This window comes from Stegostoma tigrinum, chromosome 9, assembly GCF_030684315.1.
Source record: "Stegostoma tigrinum isolate sSteTig4 chromosome 9, sSteTig4.hap1, whole genome shotgun sequence".
Taxonomy (NCBI): domain Eukaryota; kingdom Metazoa; phylum Chordata; class Chondrichthyes; order Orectolobiformes; family Stegostomatidae; genus Stegostoma; species Stegostoma tigrinum.
In genome coordinates, this window is record NC_081362.1 from 2,129,372 (window position 1) to 2,151,297 (window position 21,926).

Sequence of the window (21,926 nt, forward strand, 5' to 3'; positions counted from 1 at the left end):
ACAAAGCAGCCAACTTAGCATCACATTCACATCCACTCCCTCCACCACCAATGCTCAGTACACACTGTTGTTACTATCTACAAGATGCAGTGCAGAAATTCACAAAGGCTCCTCTGACTGCACCTTCCAAATCCACACCACTTCCATCTAGAAGAGCGAGGGCATGGGGAAGATACAAGGGAACACCAATACCTGCAAATTCCCTTCTAAGTCACTCATCATCCTGACTTGGAAGTGTATCACCGTTCCTTCAGTGTCAAAATCCTAGCACGCACTCCCTAACAGCAATGGGGGCTCTTCTCCATGGATTACATTAGTTCATGAAGGTGGCTGACCACTAACCTCTGAATGGCAATTAGGGTTTAGACTGTGCTGGCCCAGCAGCACATCACATCCAGTGAATTACTTTTTTAAAAAATTATGCTCATCAAGTTATTCTAGTCCTTAATCTGTCCTGGTCTATTTCCTTCTCACTTCCTAGAGATGACAAATATAAACCCGAAAAATATATTCCAATCTGTCAAGACTGGAATTTGGATTGTGTCATCAGCGTGCAGTCGAGGACTCAGTTGATTAGCAGCAACGAACCATCCTCTGAGATGGAGGGAGAATAAAAATAAAAGGAGAATGTGAGATTTACTCAGACACACAGCTCTTTAAAAATGTAAAATGTCTCTTTGCAGAAAGACTCGATTGTACAGTCAGATTCCATGCTTTCACACAACGCAGTTGGAAGCTCCATGGCAGATTTCACTGCTGGTCAACAGTTAACTCCCAGCTAATGAAACACAGCAACAACAGCAGCTGTTTGAACATGTGCCAAACTGCATCTGGCCCTCATCTATCTTTCAGCCATCTACATTTACCTCAAAACGTACAAAAGCAGGCCCGCAGCACCCAGCAACTACTGAAACACATCAGCCTTTGTCTAATCAAGCCTGCACAGATACCTGGAACAATTTATTTTACAATTTGCCCAATGTCATACAGCAGTAGCATTATGGGAGAGATGTCAAAGTGCGAAAAAGAAAAGCTCTCCTACACCCTGCCCCTCCCCCTCAAAAATCAATGTCAGGTAATCAGTTAAAACAGCATCCTGCCTGCAATCGTTGTATGCTCCAAGATTTTGCACTGGATACACAGAATTCTTGCAATACTTGGAGGTTGGGTGGGTGGGGGTGGAGAAAGAGAGAAGAAAAGTGCAGGGAAGTGATAAGGTGATACCAGTTCTACTCTATGTTAATACAGAAGACAACAGTGAACATCATCTTGTCCTTGTGTTTTACAGTACTTGCCCTGTACACAATATTTCTTGGATCCAAAGGGGGTCATAATTTAGCAGGAGTCTCCATATGCTCCCATTGCTGAGGAATTAGCCATCAGGGCCTCTGCTCTTCGCACATCCTGTCAAATAGGCTGCTGGATTGCCACTTACCGGTTAATACAATACTGCACAAAACATGCTGCACCTCACAAATGATGGCACTTGCAAACTACATCAGTGCAACTGATAAAGCAGCTAATCAAAACCTGGATAATTGTAAAAATGATATATGCTTAAGAAACAGGAAAATAACCTGCAAAATCAATACAGAGTGAAAGATTACAGACATATATATATCTCTATCACACTTGTACAGTTTTCAATTATTTTATACTTAGTTTAAACATAGGAACAGAAAGAGGCCACCCAGCCCATCAAGTTCACCTTTCTATCTGATTGTGGTTGATCTATAATTTACCTCCATCTATCCTCCTTGTTTCCATAACCCTTAAACACCTTCATTAAATTTTTAAAAAATTAATATCAAGTTTGAAATGTTCAATTGATCTTTTCCAGGCATGACAGATTTGTTTTTGGTGGTTAGGGGCAAAAGATCGCTAATTTCCAATCCACTTTGTGTGGGGATGTGCTTTGTGATGTCTCCCGAGTGGTCCATCTCAGATTGCATGTTCTGCCGTCTTGCTCTGGGCTCCAGAGAGAAACAGTCAAATCAATTCAATCACCTGAACCCTGTGATAAGTTCACCAATTACGTGGTGATAAAGTAATTTAAAGAATATATTTGGAATAAAACAAATCTCAATGACGTTGATCATGCTTACTGAAACAGAATTTCTAAACAGTGACTCCAGTGAATGGATCTAGTCAAAGACACTGGAATCTGAAAGCTGACCCCTTTTCTGTCTCACAGGCAATGGTGTTGTGTCAAACAAGAAGAGTGGCTCAAATGATTCTGAGAAGAGACACTATCCAATGGAAACATTCAGAGCCCTCCTAGATACCAGTCAGAACAACAAACAGCTCCTGCAGCTGACTGTAGTTAGTGAAGGCCACAGACTTTTCTTTTAAGGAATAAGGATTTCTAACTGCTCAAATAAAAGGAAAATGCTGAATAGGCTGGAAATCTGCAATTCTGAGAAGAGTCCACACTAGACTCAAAATGTTAACTCTGTTTCTCTCTCCACAGATGCTCACAGGAGACCTGCTGAGTTTATCCAGTATTTTTCCTGTGTGGTTAAGGATTCATAACTGGTAATTAACATCTTCTCAATTCTACATTTTACCATGCTTCCGCCTTGAGTTTTGCTATCACAATGCAATGGTACATAGAACAAAATGCCCAAGTGACAAAGTGGCTCATAAATGTTGAGAACTGTCTTACAAACTATTGACTGCGATAAACATGCAACAGGTTGATGCTTCTGCACAAGTCCTCCTCCCACTCCTGTCTGTTTCTTTCTCCCTTGTGTATTTATCCAGCTTGTCCCTTCAATGCATCTTTGCTACTAACTGGTACTTGCCTGGGGAGCATTGGCTCAAACTATCTTTCTTGGGGCTCCATGTAAGTAGAGGGATTTATAGAGCAAATTATTTTTCATTAAGACATCGCCATCAGTTGTAAAAGCAACTTCACCTTCCTGCCTGCAGAACAGGACCTGATCTAAACACATTCAGGGGGCCCTTTTTGTCTGCACTGGTTTCTCAAAATCTAATGAAACTCTTGCCGAGGACAGGGTGGATAGGTAGCAATCCAATGCTAAGTCCCACTATGTTTAATACTTTATCACCCACTTTTTAATTGAACAGATAGTAGTCAAGGTCCTCTGTTGAAGAATTGAAGGAAACCCTATTTTCTGTGTAATAGTGGAAGGCAATGAAGAGATCACGAAGCAGCAATTCAGTTATTGCACTAAGATGGGTAAAGTACAACATTGTACAAGTTGAGACATCACCCTGCCAATCATTCATGTGCTGACCACACTGCCTTCTAGCCTTTTTTTTCCCTCCACAAATTAACGATTTCAGTCTCTTACAATGCAGAGAATATAACCAACCCTGTCCACTCAGGCCAGTAAATACAGAAAGCCAAAAACTTCACACCCACACCCTAAAATGTTCGCAGTTCATCTTGTTTATAATAAGTTTTTCTAAATGTTACTTTTCAACTTATTACTGCACTGGAGGTTTAGAAGATCCCCATTTGTTTCTTTCCACATGTGACAATCCTAAAGCTTCGAGAAATTCCCTCCCTAAGGACATTGTAGGTTTACCTATAGTGCATGGACTGCTCAGCTCAAGATGACAGCTTACTGCCACCTTCTCAAGGGACAACCAGGTACAGACAATAGAGAACTGCTGATGCTGGAGTCAGAGATAACACAGTAGGCCAGACAGCATCAGAGGAACAGGAAGGTTGGCATTGTGTGTCGGGACCCCCATTTCTGAAGAAAGGTCCCGACCCGAAATGTTCCTGCTCCTCTGGTGCTGCCCGGCCTGCTGTATTCCTCTCGCTCTGCACTGTGTTACCTTGGTACGGACAATAAATGCTGCTCCAACCAGCAACACTCATGTCCCATTAGTGAATTTTAAAAAAAACAGGCCACACGGTCACATTTTGTTTTCACCTTACGGACTCCCCACAGCCTGCCACCATCGACAAGGCACTTGCCTGGATGGGTGCTGCTCCAACACTCAAGAAGCCTGACAATATTGAGGACAGGGCAACCCATCCACCAGCTTCAACATTCACTCCCTCCAGCACTGACACTCAGCAACAGCATGTACCATTTACAAGCTGCACTGCAGGAATTCATCTACCAGTTTCCAAATCCACAACCTCTACCATCTAAAATACACTGAGGTCTGGAATATTCTGTGCAGTTTTGGAATCCTTATCCAAGGAAGGATGCTCTTCTAGAAAGGGAGTGCAACAAAGATCTCCCGGATTTTTTCCTTGGAGGGCAGGACTGATGTATGAACAGAGGCAGGATGGGTTAGGATTATATTCCCTGGAGTTAAGAACAATGAGGAGGGGGAAAGCCATAGAAACCTATGAAATTCTAACAGGTCTAGGCAGGGTAGATGCAGGAAGGATGTTTTTGGTGGTGGTGGGGAATCCAGATCTAGCAGTCGAAGGATACAGAGTAAACTGTTCAGGACTGAGATAAGGAGAAACTCCTTCACCCAGAATGCAGTGAACTTGTGGAATTCACCATCACAGAAAACCTTCATGGTTAAACTATGGTACGATTTCAAGGAGTTAGATAAAGGAATAAAGGATATGGGGAAAGCAGGGGCAAGTTATTAAGCTGGATGACCAGCCGCGATCAATCATAATGATGGTGGAGCAGGCTTGGAAAGGGCCAAATGGTCTGTTCCTACTTTCTATGCTTCAGTATTTCTAGAAGGGCAGCAGATACATGCGAGCACCATTATCCGCAAGTTCCCCTCCTAGTCACATATCATCCTGACTTGGAAATATATCACCATTCCTTCACTGTCACTGGGTCAAAATCCTGGAACTCCTTTCTTAATAGCACTGTGGATCTACCTCCACCTCAAATACTGCAGGAGTTCAAATTGGCAGCTCACTCTCATTTCCCACAGAGTATTTAGGAATGAGAAATCAATCTGGCCCAGCCAGTGATACTCAAATCCCATGAATGAATCAAAAAAGGTTACTACAAATATTTGCCAACTCTGTTTGTATTAGTAGTTCGATCATATATAATTATACTTTACCCTATTCAATTGTCTACATTTGGCCTCCTCCTCCCTTTCCTCAAATACTTTACACATGGCTCATTTTCCTGGAATGCTTTGAACATGTATTAAAAACTTTGATGCGTTTCAAATAAATGGGTTCTTACTGTCTAAAAATAAATTGGAGTTGAATAATCAAAGAAAAATGCAGTTACTAACCAGTCATCCTACAGTCAGTCAATCAAAGGAGCCAACTACACTGTCACCAAAACGGTTTCTCCACAACAGGACCGTCACTACTCACAGCCTAAGCCCTTTTATACAGATTCATGGCAAACACTTCGATAGTGAAAATCCCACTGCACTCTTGGGCCACTTTCAACAAACTCCTGTGGCAGCCCAATTCAATTTTTTAAAATGTTTGTTCACGTACCAAGCCGGACACTTTTACTGAAGTTTTACCCTCAAGTTGCTGTGCCTCTTCAGACTGAAACAAGTCTCGCTGTCACCTTGCAATCTCAACCAGGCAGCTGAGGAGGAACACGAAGACAAGGCCAGGCGCTTGTTGCTCGCTGGAATAATTGAGTGTGTACATTGTGACAGCTGCCCAATTATAAAAGAAGCGCTGGCCCAGGTCTAACAACTACTCAATGACCTCTGCACAGGGTAGTGGGGAGAGAAGGTGGGGGAGAAGCAAGGGAGAAACAGAAGAGAATAAAAGTGAAATAGAGGAATAAGAGAATTAGCTTGTATTTATTTAGTCATTAACAATGTTTGATGTTCCAAAAACTCTAAACTCAATTACATCTGAAGCAAAATTACAACAGGTCCCACAGAACCCACCTGTAGGCCCTGCTCTGTGACCACCTGCCACATACCAAACTCCTATAAACCCCCAATAGCCATCATGCAACCATCACACACCCCACCCCCATCCCTACAGACCGTGGATGCTTGGTGATCAAGCTCTTGTGCAACACCCAGCAACACACTGAGGTTGATTCCTATTTCCCAGGAACAGGTTGCTGCTGGTACTGCCTTTCAGGGGCCCAATCAGCGAAAACAAAGGGAAGTGAAAGTTTCAGGTCAGCTACTACTGACAGGCAGAAAGTAGTAAGCGAGCAGCACCACAAACAGCCGAACAAAATGCAGAGTTGCTTCTTCTGAAAGGCTAACTCATTTGGATTTTTGACGAATCCATCGCACTTACATTGCTGAGCAAGTGTCAAACTGCTAAACTGTACCGTGTAACTAATCTTTTTCTGTTCTTCAGAAGATTAATGTGGTAACTTAGCATTTCTCCATTGACATCCTCTCTGTTTTAAAGTAAGTAACATATCTACTAATAACTTTAATGCTGTATATCTCATGGCTTATAGAGAATATTATTCTAAGTATAACAAAGACATTGCATGGAATATTAGGGAGCATCCTGACAAGTCACATTTCTGCAGAAAGGGCTGTTTCACCATTTGATACTTTCCCCAGCCTTTGCTCCAATTTTCTAGCTCTATGTCTGAGAAACTCATGTAATTTTGAATGTGTGGATTAGGTTACTAACTCAGCTAGTTCAAACTGGTAATTTGCAACTAACAATGTCTTATTAAAGGATAATTAAGGTAGTCGGGACTCTTATTTCACACATGGTTGTGTGCAGGTGTTACGCAGAAGCTTCAGATTTTAAACATGTCCACAGTACCCATGGCCAATGGATTTTTGAACGTAGGTGTCCGTGTGAATGAGTTCCTCTGATTCAGGTCCTTGCACGCATAATGCCCTGCTCATACTCCTACCTGACCCAAGCTGTTACACTCCAAACTTCTGAAAACTACTTTTAATCGTGAACAACATTTGGAGTTTTGCTGAGATCCAGAGAAACTGATTTCCACTTGTCCTCAGGCACTGTACTCATCCCAATTTAACAGTCAAGTGACGCTTGCAACTAATAACACTGCCATAAAACACCCAACTCAGAAACAGAGTACTTTTGTGTTCTTAATGGTTAATAATGCTATATGTCCCAAAATGGTGATGAGGTCGAATTCTGATAATTAGAGAGATTTCAAATCCATCTTTTAGGAAAAGCCATAATCTGCCTTGCTCTGTATGTAGAACTTTGCATTCGGAATGTAATTGTTAGTCTAAAGTGGTCTGGGATCATGAGTTTATAACTAGCTGAAGTACAGAATAAAAGTGACCATCTAGATTTACAAATACTTAGAAACATGCACGACGTGTACCATAAATTACCTGTATTTACAGCATTCATTAACACAGCAGTAATTGATCAGTACAAGATCCTTACACAACTGGGTTTTCTGTTAATTTCCCACTCTGACACCAAAGGGATCCTGTCACTCTGGTATAATTAACGACAGGTCCACAGGACTAACCAGAGCTGAGCCATGAGGTGCCAATCACCCATTAGCCTCAGTTACGTGACACGAGCACAGTTCCGGTGCTGACTGCTAGAGTAATGCATCCTCTATAATCAGCTTCCTTTTCACCCCTCCCCCACCGAACAACTCAAACAGCTCAGTCTGCTGATGGGGTTCTGCCATTTCGTCACACACCAAGTTACCAAGAGAAAAAGAAAGATGCCTTTTATTCATTTCCAGGATTGGTACCATTTCTATTAAAATAAGTGAAACTTTTCTTTAAAAAGACACTCTTTGTATGCTACCTCCCGACATTAACCCCCATCCTCTATCACTACCCTCTGCACCCAACACGCACACCCACCCTCCAGTAAACAGCACTAGACAGAGAATGCAAACATTTTGGAAATGCTATCAAGGCAGCTTTATTGATTAACCAGCCCACAGACATGACTATTAGTGTCCGTAGAATCTGAATACTCTACGACTCTCTGACAACAAAGTTCCCCCTTATCAGGAGCATGTGGTAGTACATTCCTCACACTTTGCTGAAGTTTCTCGGAGTGTAGATGTAAAAGAACGCTATAAATTCTAAACATGTCTTTTGCTATTGAAACACCCAAAACAAAATGCCGCATCTTCCAAACACACCCAGTTTGTACAGCAATTCATTTCCAGGTCATTGCAAGAATTCCTCAACATCTGGGAAAGAAGATATAGTGTCAAAAAAAGCCCAGCAAAAGGAGTGAGCATTCAGCCCATCAGCGCTGCGCTCGCTCACAATGAGAATGCTGCAATTAATTCCATTTCCCTATTCTTTTCCTCCACAGCCTGCAAACTCACCACTTTCAAGCATCTATCCAATTATCTTTTTAATCTGAACCCGTCACTATCAAGAAAATCATTGCAGAACGCAACTCCAGACAGCTGTAACTTCTCAGCTGTGGCGTCCTCCTTGCAAACCTTTTCATTTTGTCCCTTCTTTAGCTGAAGGTGGCCTATTACTGTTGAGAGCTGGGAAAGATGCTGGTCAGAGATAATGGGAACTGCAAATGCTGGAGAATCCGAGATAATAAAGTGTGAAGCTGGGTGAACACAGCAGGCCAAGCAGCATCTCAGGAGCACAAAAGCTGACGTTTCGGGCCTAGACCCTTCATCAGAGAGGGGGATGGGGTGAGGGTTCTGGAATAAATAGGGAGAGAGGGGGAGGTGGAACGAAGATGGAGAGAAAAGAAGATAGTTTCTCTCCATCTTTGTTCCGCCTCTCCCCCTCTCCCTATTTATTCCAGAACCCTCTCCCCATCCCCCTCTCTGATGAAGGGTCTAGGCCCGAAACATCAGCTTTTGTGCTCCTGAGATGCTGCTTGGCCTGCTGTGTTCATCCAGCTTCACACTTTGTTATCAAAGATGCTGTTCACACACTTTCACCTGCGTACAGGGCTTCAGGCTGGATGTAGGGGAGGTAGCAAGAGTAAGGTGGTTAAGGACAATCTCTCTCTCTGCCCCCAGGTTTACTTTGCTGGTTACAGCTTTGTACTGTGTGAGGTTAGAAAAATAGTCTCCCTTGTTCAAAAACAGACAATGCTCTACATTTCATTGCATTTGTAGAACTCCCAAAATGTCATAAAGTCTCACGTGGCATTTCACAGGAGCATTTATCAAAAAAAAACTGCACCTACCCAGGTGACCAACAGCTTGAATAAGTTTAGTAGAGTATCTCAAAAGATGGGGCTAGAGTGTGGTTGAGCAGAGAGGTTTAGGGAGTCATGTCAGGAGGTTAGAGCAGCTAAAAATACAGCTCACTGTTGTAAAAGCTGGGAGCTGGTTCTGCTCTGATCATCTTTGGGTAGATTTGCTGCCACCAACCACCCTTGTAACATTATCCAATGGGCTTATTAATGGCTCATCCTTCACTGTTCAAGATTTGTAATTCTTTGGCAGAAACAATGCTAATTTACTGTTGTGTGATGAACAAGCCAAATTCACTTATAGCTTCTTTACAATTCACTTATGGGATGTGGGTATCACAGGATGGGTCAGTTTTATTGCCCGACCCTAATTTCCCAGAAGGCAATTAGGACTCAAAAAAACTGCTGTGGGTCTGGAGTCACATGTTGGCCAGACAGGGCAAGGGCAGCAGATTTCTTTCTCCCTGTAGTAGCCGCAAGACCTGCCGAGTTTCTCCAGAAATATTTGCTTTATTAGCCGTACAAATTGAATGGCTACAAGAGCAGGTAAGAGACTATGAATACTGCAGCAGGTAACTCACCTGATGCACCAAAACCTGTCATCCGTTTACAGAATCTGATGGAATACTCCCCACTTACCTGGATGGATGCACTCAAGAAGCCTGACATCTTCCAGGTCAAAGCATCCCATTCGATTAGCACTACATCCACACTCCTTGCACTGCTGATACTCAGTATGAGCACTGTTTACTACAGGATGCAATGCAGTACCTTACCAAGATTCATCAGGCAATACCTTCCAAACCCACAACCACTTCCGTCTAGAAATCCAAGGGCAGCAGATACATGAGAACACCACCACCTGCAAGCCTGTCTCCACCCTGACTTGAAAAAATATTCTTGTCTCCTCAGTGCTGTTGGATCAACATCCTGGAACTCTTGTCCTAATCACATTATGGGTCCATCTACACCAAATGGATGTAGAGACCCAAGAAAGTAACTAATGACCACATTAAGGGAAATTGGGGATAACAACAGATCCAATCAATGAAGTAAAATTAAAAATGTCAACTTACATAAGAATCTTGAAGTCTTTTAAAAAAAATACACAGTCATAAAAACAAGTTAATTAGATTGTATTTAGATTGTGTTGTTAGATTGCGTTTCAGAGCAAAGTGACAAAAGTGAAATGTGAAAGAAATTTAACTAAAAACGAACAACATTAATGGTGGATGGATTCTGACTGTGGGAAAGGGAGGGAAAATGGTGAAATATTACATGAGAAAATCAAAGCAAAAAACATGTAATTGTAAATAACATGTTACTATAGAAACAATTTTCAGACACTGCAATGGATAACAAATAATTGTAAATCAAACTGACCATGGCATGAAGCCTAATTCACAGGAACAAAGGCAGTTTCAAAGATTGTATACTTTAAAAATGTCTTTGTCTTTAGTGGAAATTAAAATCATATGGTTTCTGTAATAGACACCCAATCAGTAACGCCCAAAAGACCAGCCAAAAAGTTACCCTAGTGACTCAGTGAAAGGGGAGGGCTGCGTCTCTGGAGGTGACGTGCTACCTGCCCCTACCCCCAAATTACACCCGTCTGAATCCACTTTCACTGGAATCAACATAATCTCTAAAAACAGGCTGATGATGGTCTATCCTCCAGGACCAATCCGCAATATAATTACACAGCACCCACCCCTCACCCCACCCCCCTGGCCCAGCTCCCAAATATTCATTTTTCATGAGGCTCAATAGACAGGGAGTGATGGCAGACTTTGTATGCATCTCAGCTCATTTACCATATTAATAATGCACTGTAGGAAAAAACCTTAGTGTCCTGCCAATACACCAAGTAACATTAGCTGAAAGTTGTCACCTTAAATTGTTTCCACTCCTAATGGCCATCCTAAACACCCTTCTGGGAGATCAGAGTTAATGTTTCAGGGCCAGTGAGCGAGTGTTCTGGGGAAGAGTCACCAAACCTGAAACGTTAACTTTGATTTTTCTCCACAGACGTTGCCAGACCTGCTGAGCTTTTCCAGCAACTTCTGTTTCTGTTTCTGATTTACAGCATTCACAGCCCTTTGTTTTTATGGCTGATCTTGAACCTGCTGAATGACTGGGGTCTCCAGTGCCCTCTGGAAGAGAGGATTCTAAAGATTTACGAAAGGTGCCCCTCATTTCCTGCCCTTTATTCTGAGACTTTAACCCCACCTGCCAGCTCAAAAAACTCACTAGCCAGGGAAAACAACCAAACTGCAGTCACACCTCGAAAGGATTGTAACAAGTTTCAGTGAGATCATCGCTCATTCTTCCAACTTCCACAGAAATGCAGATGCAGTTTCTCCAATCTCTCCCAACACAATCCCGCTATCCCGGAGATCTGGTTGGTGACCCTCTGTGGCAAGTTATGATAATAAATATATTAAATGACCTGGTGAAGAAAACCCCAAAAATTCCTTAATTAACAGTAGCTGGATCTTTTATTCTTTGATGGAATGAGGAGGCCAGTATTTATTACCCACCCTCAAACCTGAGTGTCTCTCCAGGCCATTTCAGAGGGTAGTTAAGAGCAAACCACATTGCTGTGGACTGGAGTCACATGCAGACCAGGCCAGGTAAGGACAGCAGATTACCATTCTACAGACATTAGGGAACTAGATGGTTTCTTACAACAATGAATAATGGTAAATGGTCACCATTAGGCTTGTTTCTTTTTAAACTTTTTTCTTGGTAAATCGATGAAACACTTTTTGAGGAGGGTTTAGGAAAAGTAGAATTATCATAAATGTCAGATGGTATAATTGGGGTCCTATCTTTGACCAAGTGAAAGCGCCAAATGAATAGAAACCTACTTACTCTGATTGTGGGGTCTACTCACATAAAGGAAATCACCCCACATTGTCTGAAAACCACTTTAACAGGGCAACACTGAGGCATGTTGATCCACATTCCATTCTGAAGTAATTAACACCAACAATGGTGGAGAGTTTGTCAAGTATCACAGGTTATGTTTTACTGATCTTCCCCAAACCATGGCTCAACAAAATGAAAGCCAAAAAGAAAGCACTGATCACTGGCTCAAATGAGGAGATGTCACCTGGCGGTATACTTAATATCAAGATATCACAAGATTCCTACATTACAACTGTGACTGCATTTCAAACATCATTGACCATGGATGTCGTGAAGATATGAAAGGTTTGATATAAAGGCATCTCTTTCTTTCATTCTGGATGGTTGTCGCTGATTAACATGTGACAAAAATATTCAGCTGGATGATAAAGTTAGCCATCAGCCAAAAAGTGTATAGGCTCTAGGATATTCTGAGCTGGTGCATTAGATGCATGAAAGATTCTTTTCTCTCCAAACACAGGTTTTATTCTCACTCTGAAAGGTTCTGTATTCTTCCTGCTTACGTCTAACTCAAGAGACGCAGTTTCCACTATCATGGCAACATAACGCTTTCAGTGAGGCTGGGCTCTTTGGAAAACAGCTTCCCAATGTTTTCACAGCAGTGTACAATTGTGCACTTCTAGCACTCGCTGCATTTCATTCTTGTTTCTTTAAATATAAACATTTCCTGATGGCACACTTTAACCGATTTACATATGTACCAACATTCAGATGCACATTAAAGCTTCTGGACCCACTCCCACTAACAGGCTCTACTGCAGAGGTACTAATGTGGTAAACAGGATGAGGTGTTGTGATCCAGAATTACAAAACAATATAGCTCCCTATTAAACTACTTTGAGCAATGTTTTCAAGACCTCACCTTATAGGAACTTCCTTTTGATTGTCAGCTAGAATTCTGCCAATACATTTCAGATGTGCCTCCCAGTAAATCATGAACTTTGTGAAATCTGGTCACTTTCAGCTGTTATAGAAACATTTAAGCAAAACTGCTTTCCAAAATTAAAAATCTCAGGAACCACTCAAGTCACATAGTAAAGCAATGGTTCACACATATCCATCCCTAAACATGAGCTAAAGCACAGTGAAGCTTTGCCTTTACATTTTAACTGAGGAACTTTGGGTCCTCATTGGCCTTGGATGGATTAGCCAACACCCTTTCAGTTTTAAAAGGGGTTCCTGTTATATCAAGACTGATCTTGTGATAGTCACACCTCAGTCTTATAGCTGCATGGCCTTGATCTTTCAGTTCTGATGGGTATGTGCCTCCAGCACAAATCATTCCCTAATTTGCAATCTTCCCGAGAAAGAAAATAAACTGCATGATCAACAGGTTCTTTCCGTCTCTCAGAACTCAACATTCTTACTGCCCACAATCCTCTCTTCCTACTGTAGTCTTTCAAAACTCAAGTTAAAGAAGTGGTATGATTGCTGGTGAAGTTTATTTGTCAGCACCATCTTCAGCCTGCTCACGGCTGTCTGCCCTTGACCAATTTGGGAATTACTGTTTGAAAGTGCAGAGTTGAGTCAAGGTTGCTAATATCTTAAGTGTAGAACTACACATATAGACTATTTTTCCTTTTTACAAATGAACATATGAATTAGGGACAGGAGTAGGCCATTTGGCTGATTAAGTCTGCTCTGCCATTCGGTACAATCATGGCTGATCTGATTGTGGCCTCCACCTTACTCTTCCCCATCTCTGACAACCACACACTTAAAGAGAGTCAAGTTACTTTGCTTTACAATTTTATTAACCCACAATTTTTTTTCACATTTGACTGAAATTTCATTCGGCCTTATACATTATGACCCAACTTGATTACAAAGTTTTAAAAAAGGTACAAATTTCTTCATATACCATTTTTGCTCTTGCCTCTTCCAGCCACTCAAATACTAAACACGAGCCTGCTCAACATGTGTTTAAATGAATAAATGCTAGCGACGAGACTTTGTAATCATTCGCTCAAGCAACTACTTTCAGTTATTCATTACATTACAATCACTATCTCTGATGCACTTTATGATGGTAGACAAGTTGAAATGATTAGCTATCTATAAGCAGGAGACATACACTGCAATTTTTTTGAAGCTATTTTTCCAAAATGTTGCTAGCTATATATCTAACATTCCCAATAACCTGTTGTTTTTGCTGCATAACAGGCAAATCAGGATAGACATTGTGAATAGCAGGTACATAACTGCAACATTGTTAACGATCACAGTTTTAAAAAAGTAAAAAGAACTTTGTAAGGACAATCTTTTGCATAATATATTCAAGCTTAATTCATTATTACATCAGCATTCAACTTTGGATAAAAAATAAGAGACAGCCAGAACATCGATCAAGCAGTTCTTTAGGAAGATGTTCTAGTCTTGACTAGGATTATTCACATCAGTAGTTTGAAAGGCTAAAACTAACACTTGTGTCACACTGTTTTGTAGTGCACTTGCAAAACCCCTTGGGGTGGTTTATTACAATAAAAGTTGCCACACAAATTTAAGTCCATGTTTTAAAATGCATCTGTCCGTCACCCTCCCTCTCACTAGCACAACCAGTTCTGTTCAATATGCACCCACAACATTGAACTAAAGGTATTAGACTGAACCACGGCAATTCCCATCTCAAATTCAGTACTTCCCGAACCTACTGTTAACAGTGGCAGGAACTAAACCGTCTGTTCCACAGATGTTTAGTTTACAAACTGATGGATTTATTGTGAAATCCCATTCTGTAAAAGTATTCCAAAATGGAATGGCTAAATAAATGTTTAATCTCTTATTTGCCAAAAAGACAAAAATTATGCACGTGGCACAATTTGAACAGACAGACATGTCTAGAGCTTATGGAATTCCAGCAAGCCATGCCAACACAGAGGAGTAGAATTGAAGTTCAAATCCATTTCTACTTTGTCAGCATAAATACCTGTCAGCTTCTTTCTCTTAGGCTGAGGAATGGAGTTGGGGAAGAGGCGTGGGGTTGAGGGGTGGGGGTGATGGTAGGGGTGTGTGAGAGAGAGAGATAGAGAGAAACCAGGATATTGAACAAAAAGTAACAATGTTAAGCCAAGTGATAAAAAAAGGATTTTATTCATATATACCAATTTTTAAATTACTATTGATCAGTAGCAGTGAACAAAGCACAAACTTCAGATTGATTGGGAATAAATGTGACTGCAGATCAGGCCTTCGTTTGTTAATGAACAAACTCATCTCCTCTTTATGGAATTTTTTAAAAAATCAGATGTTGTAAAGTGCAACATTGAAATGTAATTTATAGCAGACAAGTTAATTCCATCCATACACAAAATACAAACACCCTGCCTGTGTTTGCTGCAGAGGATCAGGAGCTGATATATTGACCTGCCCGGCCAGGGACTTAAAAACAGTAAGAATCAATTATATGTAAACAATTGTCAACATTAAAAAAGTAGATTAATTCTAATTCTAATTATTTCAAAACAATGAACCAATAAACAGCTACAAGTTTTAACTGAGAGCTCTGGGCTTTAACCTTACAGAGTTAGAGCTGCATAGCATGGAAACAAACCCTTCAGTCCAACTTGTCAACCAGATATTCTACATTAATCCAGTCCCGTTTGCCAGTATTTGGCCCATATCCCTCTAAATTCTTCCTATTCATGTACCCATCCAAATGCTTTTTAAATGTTGTAATTGCACCAACCTCCACCACTTCCTCTGGCAGCTCATTCCATCCACGCACCACCCTCTGTGTAAAAAAGTTGCCCCTTAAGTCTCTTTTAAATCTTTCCCCTCTCACCTTAAACCTGTGCCCCTCTAGTTTTGGACTCCCGTACCCTGGGGAAAAGGCCTTGACTATTCACCCTATTCATGCTCTTTTTGATTTTATGAACCTCTATAAGGTCACCCCTCAGCCTTCATTGCTCCAGAGGAAATAGCCCCATCATATTCAAACTATAGCTCAAACCCTCCAACCCTGGCAACATCCTTTGTAAATCTTTTCTGAACCCTTTCAAGTTTCACAACATCCTTCCTATATCAGGGAGACCAGAACCGAACACAGTACTCTAAAAGCAACCCGACCAATGCCCTGTACAGCCGCAAAATGACTTCCCAACTTCTATACTCAATGCACTGACCAATAAAGGCAAGGGTACTAAATACCTTCTTCATAGAATCCCTACAATGCAGAAACAGGCCATTCGGCCCAACAAGTCCACGCCATCCCTTGGAACAGCATCCCAACCAGACCCATTCCCCCATGCCTGCATTTCCCCCATGTCTAACCCACCTAACCTAAAAATCCCCGAACGCTATGCGATTTAGCATGGCCAATCCGCTGACCCCGCAAACCTTTGGACTGTGGGAGGAAACCCAAGCAGACAATCGCCCGAGGGTATGACCAAACCCAGGTTCCTGGTGCTGTGAGGCGACAGTGCAAATCACTAAGCCGCTGTACCGTCCTTAACTACCCTGTCTGCTTGCCTGAAGCCTACCATAGATTAAAAAATTAAATAAAGCATAATATTTACAGAATTTTTTTTTCCCCAATCTCCTTTTAAGTAGGTAAAGTACAAGCACAGAGCAATTAGGAGAGAGAGCAATGACTGAGGGCTAGCAAACCTATTGAGGTTCATCCACCCAGATCAAAAAGTAAAACAGTGACGATTAAGCATGAAGAGAATGGAAAACTACCTTCCAAAATCACCTAAAGCAATTGCTGTTTTCCATCCACTTCTTGTACCTATTACCTCACTAATATAGAGAGTTGAAATCAGTGCTTCAAAACATTTGAGTTCCTTTAAGGAGATAGGTAAATATTACAGACACCAAGAGCTCACTTCAATTCATACATGATGGGGGCTCAAGCTGGTTGGTGGAATTCAGATGTAGTAGTTTTTGTTTATTGAGCAGTACCACACAATAGTCAACAACAGAAACTTCAACTTTTTTTCATATAGCACTTTTAGACATCAAGATCGCTAATGTGGCACTTCACAGAAGTACCTTCATGTGATAACTGAAAGTTGGAAACAGTCACCTGGTTCACTAATGTCCTTTACAGTGGGAAATCTGCCATCCTTACCTGGTCTGGCCTACATGTGACTTCAGACCCACAGCAGTGCAATTAATTCTGAACTACTTCACAGCTCGATGGCTCAGTGGTTCTCACAGCTGCCTCACAGCACCAGAGACCCAGGTTTGATTCAGGCAACAGTCAGTGTGGAGTTTACACATTCTCCCAGTGTCTGCGTGGGTTTCCTCTGGGTGCTCCGGTTTCCTCCCACAGTCCAGACATGTGCAAGCTAGGTGGATTGGCCATGTTAAACTGCCCGTAGGGTTCAGGGACGTGTAGATGAGGTGGGTTCGGGGGATGGGTCTGGGTGGGATGCTCGGAGGGTCAGTGTGGATTTGTTGGGCTGAAGGGCCTGTTTCCACACTGTAGGGATTCATTGATCTATGATGATACCTTCGGAAATGGCCAAGCAAACCACTCAGTTCAAGGGGCAATTAGGGGCGGGCAAAAGTAATGCTCACATCCTGTAAAACAGTGAAGAATCAAAAGAATCAAGCTTATAAAGACAGATGACTAACACAGTTGCCAAGGAAGTACATTTTAAGGAAAATTGTAAAATGATTTAGAGAGAAGCAAAGAGGTCAAGGATGGTAACTCAAGAGCTCAGGTGAGTGAAGTAATTAAAACAGGGGATGCTCAAGAAATCCATGTTTCTGTCTGATAAGCTGCTGTTGTTGCTTTTGAACATCAAAAATTGGATGATTGCAGTCTTGGGGGGTTTATGGAGTGGGTTGACATGACGGAAAAATGGAGGGTTTTGATAACAAGGAGGAGAATTTTAAAATTAGGTTGTTGTTTAGTCCAGGGTCAGTGCAGGTGACAGCAGAACGGGACTTGGTGCATGGCAGGGCATGGTCAGCAGGGTTTGGATGACCTCAAGTTTTCGGAGAGCGGAGTGTCGATGATCAACCTGGTGTGCAATGGAATGGTCAAATCTGAAATGAACAAAGTAACAGATTTCAATTTCAACAGCAGGCGAGTGAGGACAGGAGCTGGGGCAGATATCACAAAGGTGAAAATAGATGATCTTACTGATGATGCAAATGTGATCCAAATTTCATATACTGTTAAACATGACCGAATGACCTTACTTCCACTCCTATGTCTTAGGGTCTTATGACATCATGGCTATGAACAGTCTGGTTAAGCCTCAGACCATTGGTTAGGAGTCAGTGGGGAGCTAGCGAGTTGAAATCACAACATGGACCACAATCTTCCTGATATCCAAGTCAGAGAAACACTCTGCCAAAGCAGAACTGGATTTTAGACAGACATTTAGCAGCTTAACGGCAGTGGGTTAGTATTGTATCAGGGACTGAAAGATTTAACATTAAGGAGCGTCGTAAGCACCACTCACTATGACAATGTCATGGGCACCATGCTCTATCATGGGATCCCCCTCATAGTCTCTGAAACCATGTTTATTGTATCAATGTAATCTGTAACCAGCTGAAAACATGCAATGAAGTATATCTCGTTCACAACAGACTCTTCTAGTTAGACCCAGAAGTGGCTTTCCTCTCTCACACCAGACGAAGCAGGCTCTGTAGTTTCACACACTTAAAAGAAGATGGTGGCAGCAAGCTACATCAGAAAGAGCAACTCTCACAGTGGAGGGAGCTGGTCCTGACTATCAAACAGTCAGGATGGGATGAGTTGGGAGAGAGGATGATGTTGAAGACGCTCAGGCCTACTGTACGTAACAACTGACACTAAGTGATATTGTCTGAAAATAGAGGGCTAGTATCTAAATCAGTAATAATAGTGAAGCAATTAGATTACAGAACTGAATGAATTTTTAATAATCCTATATTATGAGGATTTGGTTCCGACAATAACTGTTAGTTTAAGTTCAGATATCTTGATGTATTTACAAGCAGTTGTGTAAATGTTATAAATAAATCTCAATTGCTCAGACAATATATTGAATACAAAGAGAGAATGCCAGGACCAGAAATCCCGTATTTTTAATGGATTAAGATCTTTATCACCTGTGGCATTTTGGCTCTAACAGTTCCAAAGATGCTATCTAATCTCTCCACTCCTCCTCCCCCCCACCCCATCTTTACTGAAACCCAACATAAAGTATCGACAACTTGCAACAGATTTATCTCAAAGCAATTGCGTCCACTTCAAAGGGCACAGTAGCTGTTCTATCAAAGATCGGCCTGAGCCTAGAACGGAGTGAACACTGAATAAAGACAATAAATACAAGTACAGGACTAGAAAGGATGAGAATAATTATCTGAGCTGATACAACAAAATTAAGCTCATAATAAACAAACATACATAATTGTTAAGACAACTCAATATTTAAAAGCAGAATTGCTCTCCACTATTCAGATGCTTCTTTGTAAGGAGGATAATTGGCTTCACTGCAAGTTCTAACAATTTTACTATTTGGCAACTTTATTTGGTTTAAATGCTCTCCAAAACAGGCACATATTCAAAACTGACATGTTCCAGTGCAAGATGCTAAAGACTAGCATTAAGGAAATTCTTACCGATATTCAATGAACCATTTGATTATAATGCAAATATACTAGTTTGCACTGTCCCAGCACTTGCAAGATAGCACTCCAGATTGACTAAATTACCTGAAACTCTTTTATGATCACTCTTTGAGGTTGCAGCTTGGAAACATTATATCTCTGAAGCTGTTACACTTTCCCTGATCGATCATTCCCCAGTCACTGAGCCACTAGCACCATCTCAGACTTTCAGAGAAAAGCAAAATATCCACATCCAACTGCTCATCATTACACAAGTAGCTCCCTTTACAAAATAGCGTAAAGTGCAGTTGAACTTTCAAAGATTTACAAACAAACTTGGATTTTTTTTACATAATTGTGAAAGTTACATCCTTAAAGTAACCAAACCAACAGCTCTTACACAAAGTAATTGCATTCCACACCAAAATCGTCAATTTAAAGGGCCCCCTTGCTCTGCCTAGTTGTCACAGGTTCACCTAGAGGTTCACCTGCACATCTGCCAATGTGGTATACTGCATCCACTGTACCCGGTGCGGCTTCCTCTACATTGGTGAAACCAAGCGGAGGCTTGGGGACCGCTTTGCAGAACACCTCCGCTCAGTTCGCAACAAACAACTGCACCTCCCAGTCGCAAACCATTTCCACTCCCCCTCCCATTCTCTTGATGACATGTCCATCATGGGCCTCCTGCACTGCCACAATGATGCCACCCGAAGGTTGCAGGAACAGCAACTCATATTCCACCTGGTAACCCTGCAGCCATATGGTATCAATGTGGACTTCACCAGTTTCAAAATCTCCCCTTCCCCTACTGCATCCCTAAACCAGCCCAGTTCATCCCCTCCCCCCACTGCACCACACAACCAGCCCAGCTCTTTCCCCCCATCCACTACATCCCAAAACCAGTCCAACCTGTCTCTGCCTCCCTAACCGGTTCTTCCTCTCACCCATCCCTTCCTCCCACCCCAAGCCGCACCCCCCGCTACCTACTAACCTCATCCCACCTCCTTGACCTGTCCGTCTTCCCTGGACTGACCTATCCCCTCCCTACCTCCCCACCTACACTCTCTCCACCTATCTTCTTTACTCTCCATCTTCGGTCCGCCTCCCCCTCTCTCCCTATTTATTCCAGTTCCCTCCCCCCATCCCCCTCTCTGATGAAGGGTCTAGGCCCGAAACGTCAGCTTTTGTGCTCCTGAGATGTTGCTTGGCCTGCTGTGTTCATCCAGCCTCACATTTTATTATCTTGGAATCTCCAGCATCTGCAGTTCCCATTATCTCTGCCTAGTTGTCAGATGGGTTTACAGAGAAACCTGTTGAGGACAGGGTCTGTTTGATAACTGACAAGTGAATTCTGAGTGGATTCAGGAATAGCTGTTTTACTGGGATCTCTCCTTCAATACTGGCTGCGCTCTCACCCTGTCTCTTTGAACTGGAGCCAAGCTAAAGTCCAGCTGCAATATCACTCAGTAACCATTGACATCAGGCAATAGCAACTCACTCCTTCAAACTTGTGACTCAACACAGGTCAGCATAAACATTTACTGGGAAGGGGTGTACATGGGTATGTATGGAGGAAGTGTGGGGGTGGGGAGGAAGAGACTGTAGTAATGGTGTATGTTTGTCGGGGGGAGTGTGTGTGTGTGTAAAAGGATTGGGTGTCTGGAAGGTTTTAGGGGAGTGTTTGTGGAGAGGGGTTGGGGGTGGTGGAGAGGGGTTGGGGGTGGAGGAGAGGGTGGGGTGGAGGACAGGGTGGGTGGAGGAGAGGGTGGGGTGGAGGACAGGGTGGGTGTAGGGGGTTAGGTGGAGGTAAGTGTGAGGGGCCGGGTGGGTGTGAGGGTGGGGCTGAGGACGAGGCTGGGTGTGGGATGTGGAAGTGTAGGCGGAGGGTGGGGGTGTCTCGGGGGGGAGGTGGTGTTAGATAGACAAGGGTTTGGGTGGTGGCAGAAGTAGGAGATGAAGTGGCGGGGAGGGAGGGGTGTGTTTGAGGGCTGTTCTCATTACCTCAGCTGCACCCGTCCCTGCTCCACCCCGCTCCCGGTGGCTATTCCCAACTCACCAGCCGCTGGAAACGCGCTGTCCAGCCCCAAGTACGGACTGGGGTGGAACGGCGCGCCCGCTGCTTCAGTCGCTCACAAGTGTTTCCAACAAAATATCGTCCCGCTTTCCCACGGGCTGCGACACTCGGAAACACTGTATCCGCACGGAGTCCCCTCGGAAACACTGTATCCGCACGGTCCCTCAAAGTTCCGCAGCTCCGCTCACTCCGACAACTGGCGGAAAACCAGCGCAGCAGCCGCCGGGAGCCGGCCAGGGACTGCGCAACAGCCCATTGGCTCCACACGGCACCTGACCCCGCCTCCCCTACACAGCATCCAGTCAGCATCCAGGA

The 21,926-nt window shown here is 42.7% G+C and overlaps 1 protein-coding gene across 1 annotated transcript in view; it reads right to left on the bottom strand.

Moving 5' to 3' along the window:
* The window catches only part of sertad2b (SERTA domain containing 2b), a 67,717-nt gene extending 45,922 nt beyond the window's left edge, over positions 1-21,795 (bottom strand). Inside the window, exon 1 of the mRNA XM_048536958.2 lies at positions 21,594-21,795. The gene's annotated coding sequence lies outside the window, so the exon portion shown is untranslated. The remainder of the gene's footprint in view (positions 1-21,593) is intronic.
* Positions 21,796-21,926: the final 131 nt, after the last annotated feature.